The sequence below is a fragment of the Artibeus jamaicensis genome, unplaced genomic scaffold (genome assembly GCF_021234435.1).
Source record: "Artibeus jamaicensis isolate MK-2021 breed Jamaican fruit bat unplaced genomic scaffold, CSHL_Jam_final contig_467, whole genome shotgun sequence".
In the NCBI taxonomy this organism is placed as follows: Eukaryota; Metazoa; Chordata; class Mammalia; order Chiroptera; family Phyllostomidae; genus Artibeus; species Artibeus jamaicensis.
Genome location: NW_026521845.1, coordinates 10,648,909 through 10,656,427, shown reverse-complemented (window position 1 = coordinate 10,656,427; position 7,519 = coordinate 10,648,909). Strand labels below are relative to the sequence as shown.

General features: G+C 48.8%; 1 non-coding gene across 1 annotated transcript; it reads right to left on the bottom strand.

Moving 5' to 3' along the window:
• Positions 1 to 360: 360 nt before the first annotated feature.
• LOC119036547 (U6atac minor spliceosomal RNA) lies at positions 361 to 486 on the bottom strand. The gene has a single exon (XR_005080020.2). It is a non-coding gene; the product is annotated as a U6atac minor spliceosomal RNA (small nuclear RNA).
• Positions 487 to 7,519: the final 7,033 nt, after the last annotated feature.

The following is a 7,519-nucleotide window of genomic DNA, read 5'->3' as shown; positions in this document are numbered from 1 at the left end:
AGGAGGCATTGTGAGGTGATGGGGGCGCCCCAAAGCCAAGGCCTCCAGGGGGGCTGCCAGGCTTCCGGGAAACTGACCGCATGTTGACATTTTGCCCAAAGAGGGAGAGAAAAGCATTCCACTTGCTCCCTGCCACACCCTCACCTGCTCTGCTTCAAACAGGCGTTGAACAGCAGGCGTATAACGTGAGCCACAGAAGGTACGTCTGTCTCCTTGTTGGGGTAAAATACACGGGACATGAAATGTGCCGTTAGCAACATTTAGTGCATTCGCAATATTGTGCGGCCACCACCACTGCCCAGATCCAGGATGCTTTTGTCACCCCAGAAGGACACCGCACAACACAGTCACTCTCCTTCCTCACACCCATGCTTAGATGCCACCAGGTGGGTGACCACGCCTTAGCCACCTGTGCACTTTCCGGGCCCAAGGGCCTTTTCCATCCTTGACAAAAGGGTAGCTAAGCTTCTCTCCTTTATACGACACCCACCCTACAGTTGTAGACTTTCCTGTAGCCACGTTTGAAAGATAAAAAGGAACAGATGAAATGAATTCTAATAACTTCTTTAATCCAATTTATTTAAATCAGTATCATGTCATTAGGTGCAAAATAATTGCACGAGTCTGTGAGATCTGGTGTGTGTTTCACACACACAGCATATCTCCCTCCGGAGCAGCCACGTTTCAGTGCTCGCGCCCCATCCTGGCTAAGAGCCCCCACCGTGGGACAGTGTGGCTTTACGCAACCCACAGGACTCAACCACCTTTCCGTAGACTGATCGTCACACATGCAAGCATTCTGAGTCTATGGTCTTAACTATAACTTTCTTTTCTTAATTATAAAAGTTAATTATGTGTAAATCATACGGAAAATAATCACCCACCAGCTCCACCACAAGGGAAAATGTAATCACTTTTTAGCGCTCCGTATGTTATGACCTCTCTGTCATTCCTTCCTCGTCACTGCTCCACAGAGTGGCACCACCGTCACTCGGAGGTGGGAAACTGGAGGCCAAAATGACAGACAGCTAGCTCACCAGAAGATGGGAAGCTGCCCCCAGAGTCAGGGTTGTCATTACCCAGGACCATGAGCCTGACCTGGATGGTAGGGAAGTTGGTGAACGAGCTTGTGTCCAAGACTTCTTCCAGCCGGAACATCCCCAGGTGCTAGGACCCCGCTGGCACTCTCCACCCAGCAGGCACACACACTGCCCAGTCTCCAGCTTCACCCCACAGAACAGCGAGCAAAGGACCAAGTTCACCTCTGCTCGGCCCTGCACGCTCGCTGGGAGCCACCGAGCTGAACGGAAGAGCTTTTATCTAGCATCCATGCTCAGAAAGAAGACCGAGCTAAAACCCAACTCAGTGTCCAAGGCTTTATAAACATTTTTTTTTACATCCCCAGAAACTCCTTGCCACAATGCCCCACGTGGGGAAAAAAATGTGCTGTTTCATAGGTTTGAAACAGCATCTGATTTAATACTATACAGTTTTGCTTTGTCACAAACCAGAACTACTACTTCCAGATTGATGACACCCTTCTATTCAGAGACCAAAGCAATCCTGGTTAACAATGCGGCCATTCCGTGGCTCAAGGAATAGCTTTATAATTCTTTGGGCCTGGAGATTCCTGAGAGACAGGTTATTTTCGAGAAGGATTTAAGGTTTTAAAGCTCTCAATGAAGCTTGAAATTCATCTTTTCCAGCTCACATAAAAGGTTTTCCTCTGAAGCTTGGCCGGGAGGTGGGAAGAGAGAAAAAACAGTTGGCACAAAGAATCTCCCTGGGCTCTTAGAGAGCAAGGCTATCACTCACCAGCTTTCCAAATCCTGACCTTGTCTTAAGAATAAAACAAAACACAAAAAACCACACCACTGGCTCTTGTGTTCCTTACATTGTTATTGCTGTGTTTTGAGCCTCTTACTGGTGGATTCATTAAAAGATACTAATTGATTCTTTAAAGAAGCAAATATTCTTACAAAGCATCCTGTCTCATTTATCTATCCCCCTCCCCTAACACACAGGCATTTGGTACAGATGTGTACACAATTGTTAGGCCCCAAGCCTGGCCTTTTCCTGGCATATTGATTCAGGATTAGCTAATGATGGGGCAGTTAGCTCAGTTGCTTGGGCCCGTAAAGGGGTCCTGAGGACCCGTGAGGGGTGAGGGACGGGAGTTTGGATCAGTGCGCACCCGTCACCCAAAATGGCCACAGGCACGTTTAACCAAGATGTACTCGAGCGAGCTCTATGTTTCTAAGAAAGCCAGAATTTCTTATGCCGGTATTTCCACATCGTTAAAGAGAATGTCAGCACTAAATTGGGGTAAGAATGTGTGTGAGAGAACTTGACCTACAGAAAATCAGGTGAGCGTTTAGAACAGCTGGGTCCTTATAAAAAATGGGGACTCTTGCGTCTGTCTTGCTGCAGACCCACTCCGGGATGGCTGGGTGTCAGATCCCGAAACACCCACTAAAAACGTGGTTCCCAGGTGACCCACGTGCAGCAGACACACACACACACACACCTGCCTCCAAGTCCCCTCCACGGAGTCATCAGCAAAGGTTTCAAAGTAAGACTGTTGGACTAAACCAGATTCTAGTGGAAGATGGTGCCACTGTTTGAATTAATGCTGTTTTGAAAGTTTTTGTTGATTGATTTAAGGTAGAAACATCAATTAGCTGTTCCACTTGTTTATGCATCCATTGGTTGCCGCTTGTACATGCCCTGACTAGTTATCAAGCCCATACCCTTGGCCTAGTGGGACGATGCTCTAACTGACTAAGCTACCCAGCCAGGGCCTGAATTAATTCTTGCCAACTTATGGGAAAGGTCAATTGCTTTAGCGCTATGGCCAGAAGTCAAAAGTCTTGAGTTTTAATTCCAGCCCATCGCCTTTAACCTGGGCACGTTACTTAACTTTATCAAACCTCACTGACAGGAGTCATGCAGTTAGAGAAACGTGAGATTATCATTCTGGGGCAGCTTGCACAGGGGTTTACACCCACCTGACCTCCCTGGATTAACGGGGAGCTCAGACCTCAGGCAGACTACAGGTCGGATTGTTTCTGAAATTTTATTGGTGCGAGGACAGTGCTGTGATACTCCGGGTGGCTGGAACTTTTTGATCTGAGTCAAAAGTGAGGCACATACAACTATGTTCATAACAGCACTGTTCACCGTGGCCCAAGACCCAAGTGTCCACCGACAGAAGAATGAGTGGTAGCCTCTGGCAGACTTCATGGCAGTCACCGTGTGCATTTGGGGCACAGTTCAAATGTGGACGTCGCTTTAGATTTTTTTAAAAGTCCTATTTATTTTTTTGAGCTCCAAATATCTGTTTTATTACTGGCAAAAGCCAGGCTGCAGAATGTGGTTTACGAATATAGAAGCAATGGAATGTCTATGATGGGTCAGCAGAGTCCATTATGTTCTGCAAGGCCTTTCTGTGGTCCACAAGAGAAAATGCAGATTCTCTTGTATTTTCCAAATCAGATTATTTCGAGCCACGTTGACCGAGAAAACCTCTCAGAGGTTAGGCAGTGAAACCTGGTGAATCACAAAGTCACCCCAAGAAGAAGATGTTCTGCACTTGAACTTAACCCCCTCCAAAATATCAAACTGCCAGGGAGCCCCAACTCTGAAATGAAACCCCCTTACAAGTGAAGGTTCGAAGGAGTTAAAACAAAAAGGTAAAGTCTGAAGTTAAAATCTCACCCTCCATCCAGATTAAGTTCAAAGACTTCACATTTTCAACGTCTTATCCTTGTTAGGCTGGGCGAGGAGAGTTCTTGATGTTCCGGGTGGGGGTGGGTTTTTTTTTTCAGTGTCTGTGGCCTGGGCTGTTGCCCCAAAAAGGGACTTTAGAGTTTGGATGAATTCACCTCCATGTCTCTGATATGCCTCACTGTATTTCCTTTTCTATTTTTTAATTGCGGTTAAAAAAAAAAAAGCTTAAAAGTTACCCTTGTAACCATTTGTAAGTGCAGATCGAGTGTCGAGTACACTCACGTTATCGCGTGCCTGTCACCACCCTCCATCTGCAGAACTCTTCTTGTCTTGCAAAACTCACACTCTGTCCCCATTAAACAGTAAGTCCTAGTCCCCTGCCCCCCAGTCCCTGGCAGGCACCATCCGACTTCCTGTCACTCTGAATCCAACTACTCCAGGCACCTCAAAGAGGTGGAATCTACAGTATTTGTCTTTTTGTGACTGGCTTATTGCACTCAGCACGGTGTCTTTGATGGGCACCCACATTGTAACTTGGTTCACAATTCCCTTCCTTTTTTAAGGCTGTATAACATTCCGTCGTGAGCATCTGCCACATTTCGTCCACTCGTTCTTCTGTCGGTGGACACTTGGGCCTTGGGCCACAGTGGACAGTGCTGCTATGAACATAGTTGTATGTGCCTCGCTTTTGAAACAGATCAAAAAGTTCCGACCACCCAGAGTATCCCAGCGCTGTCCTCACACCAGTAAAATTTCAACAATAACCCAGAAACGTTCCAGGCAGAATCACATTTCTGAAGCCCCTGTGTGATCCCGGCAGAGGCCACTGTGGATGGAGAAGGGAAGATTCTTCTAAGCCAAGAAGGTCCCTGGCTGTCTTTGAAGCGCTCTTCGGTCATGGCCAGGTGACCACAATCCACAGAGGTTAACCGTGGCCCCGTGTTTACCATTGTTCGGGGGGGAGGGGGATGAACTCACCGCTGCAAACAGTCTGCCTTCTCGGAGACTAGCCTTTGAGGCATTACTGCCTTCAACGCCGTTTCACGGTTCAGCATGAGAACACAATTAGCAAGCGTGGAACAAGGATTTATATCCTGCCTGAGAAGCTTAAAATGTGGCCACTGTGAAGCAAGGCCAACACTTCTGAGGGGGACGTCACGGGGAGGAGGACGGAGGGCTTGATCTGTCCCGTAGCTCCTGTCTGGGGCAGCGTCTGCCAACACATGGGGTGCCCACTGGAATGACGCAAAATGTCACAAACAGCTGAGGAGAAGGGACCCCCCCCCCGGAAACAATGTGGGCACCGGAGCGGGGTGAGGGGGGAGGACTCACATAATTAAAACTCGAAGAGGGGGTGGAGCTCAGGAAACAGCAGCTGAGCCACACACGGCGAAGACTTGAAAGCTTCATTTTGTTCCGTCTCAAAAGCCTTTATTTTGTCAGCGGAACGAGAATACAGCTTTAAGAACTAAGATTCACCCCACCAGGCATTAACAGCGTCCAGAAACTACGTGAATAATCTTCCTCGACATCCTCAAGACGTTTAAATCTGTCCAACATAAAACCGCAGGGGGAATCGTTAATTTTCTCAGTTTTCTCAGCACAGGTACACCAGATCTCTCAGCCCCACAAAAAGCTCTAAATATATTCTCTAGGACTTCAACCGCCTTAAAAGATAGCCTTGCATTTATCTTGGCCACATTAACGAGATCTGTTTGACCAATACATTTATATTTATGATGACTAAGGGCAGATTATGCTTGTTAAAATTTGTCCCTGGGACATGAAAACACTCCTCTGTCATTAATACATTTTGTAATATAAACCATGATGTCAGGTCAACGTAAAGGGTGAAAACGTTCCGAAAGTATGCACACATCATTTTTTAAAGCAATTGAGCCTAATGGAATAACAAAGGTCATCATAACAAACCATTACAGCCTCGGTCTTGGCAACTCTAGCCACAGAAGAATCTCCAAGAAACGGTCATCATTCCTCCAATGTTATGGCATCCGGACGACAGGAATGGCTCGCACATGAGTCATACGGGCTCAGATCCTCGGTAGCTATGTGAGCGCCGGCCGATCAATTATTCATGTGTTTACAGAGAGCTTTCTTGGCTGATGTTAGCCAGAGCTGCTTGCAGAGAAGAGCCCTCCAGCTGTCCTCGGCCGTCCCGGCCTCTGACTAACAAGCCGCTTTAATTGCTTAAGCAAGTCATCTGGAAGGTGTCCCTCCCCGAGACCAAGCAAATGCAATCTCTCTGAGACTTTCCTACGTGTAAAAATATTCGTCAGAAATAGCGAGGACAACAACGCTTTATGGACAGCACCCCCAGCAAATCCCAAAGAGAGGGAGAGAGTTAGACTTGACTTAGAGACCGCAGGGCTCCACTGGGACGGGAGTCTGGACTTGAAGACACAGATCAGGGATTGGTGGAGGGTAGAAAGAAGGAAATGAAGGGGAGAAAGTTTGGGACTATGGGCGTATAAGGGAGGAAGGAGAAAGAGCAGTCTAGAATGTTCTGTGAAGGGGAGGGAGCATAACTGAGGATCACCAAGGGGATATGATTACATTGGTCAATTGCCAACCGTGAGTGAACTTGACCTACCCATCAGCGTTGGGAGAAGTTGGATGGGAAGCCATTTCTTGGCCCCCTTTGTTACCTAATATAACCTACAGCCTGTCCTTGAAGACTTGGGACTGAAAACGAGTCCCAAGGGAATGCTTCTCCCCAGGACTCATAACAGGAAAGCTAGTCTGACACCCTCTCTACCTGTCCTTTACCCTTTAAGCCCCAGTCCCATCCCTCCACAGGGGAGAGGACAAGAGGAATCATGCCAAGTCCAGGAGGCCTGTGAACTTCCTCAGCCTTCCCAGGCATGCACATTTCCTGCTACCTACGATTCCTTGTCTTGGCTGGCGGTCCCTGGAGATGGGAGTGGTACTTTTCCCAGGGGATTAGACAGAACCCCCTTGGGGGGGCGCGGTGTGAACCACCAACAGCTTTCTTCCCTGCGGGTCTCCAGAGCCTTCAGTGGGCTGCTGGCCTTTGAGGAGTATGGCAGACATAGCACTTCCCAAAGCTACTGGTGCACGGAACTCTCTGAGACGCATCCCTCCAGGCAAACTTTCCCAACTGCATGGACCGATGAGCCATAGGGAAGTGCAGTGTTGGGACACAGCAGACAACAGCTACCGTGGACACCTGGTCTGGGAGCTGCTCTGTCTGCCATTGTGGACTGTTCGAGCTCATCACACTCTCAGAGTTCGGGGGTCACTCCCAGCATGCCAGCACTGGTGGCGGCAGCCCCACAGATGGTTTCCCAAAGTCACACTCGGCTAGTCGAGCTCACCGGGCCTCCACCCATAGTTTCCCCAAAAGCTCCTCACCCTGCCCTCAAATCGCTAGTCACACTGGGGGAGGCAGCGCATTTCCCATCGCCACACCATTGCCTCGCTTCCTGAGCCCACCTGAGTTCTCTCTGCCCTTGGGTGTGGAAGAAGCTGCTTTTATCCCCTGGTTGCAAATTTCTAACTTTTTCCGTAGAGCCTCTCAGCAGCCTGCGCAGAGCCCTCCCATGCTGCCGGTGGCCAGATGTCCAGCTCTGGCTTCGTAGCGCCACTGTGACTGCAGCCCAAAGTCGCCACCAGAATGAAGCCCCCATCCAGGCTGGAGGCTTTGACCTCGACTCTGCACCCCCTGCAGCCGCAGGACCTTTCTGGGGGTCAGGGGCCCACAGTGCAAGCAGAAGGGTGTGCAAATGTTCAGTATCCAAAATAACAAGAC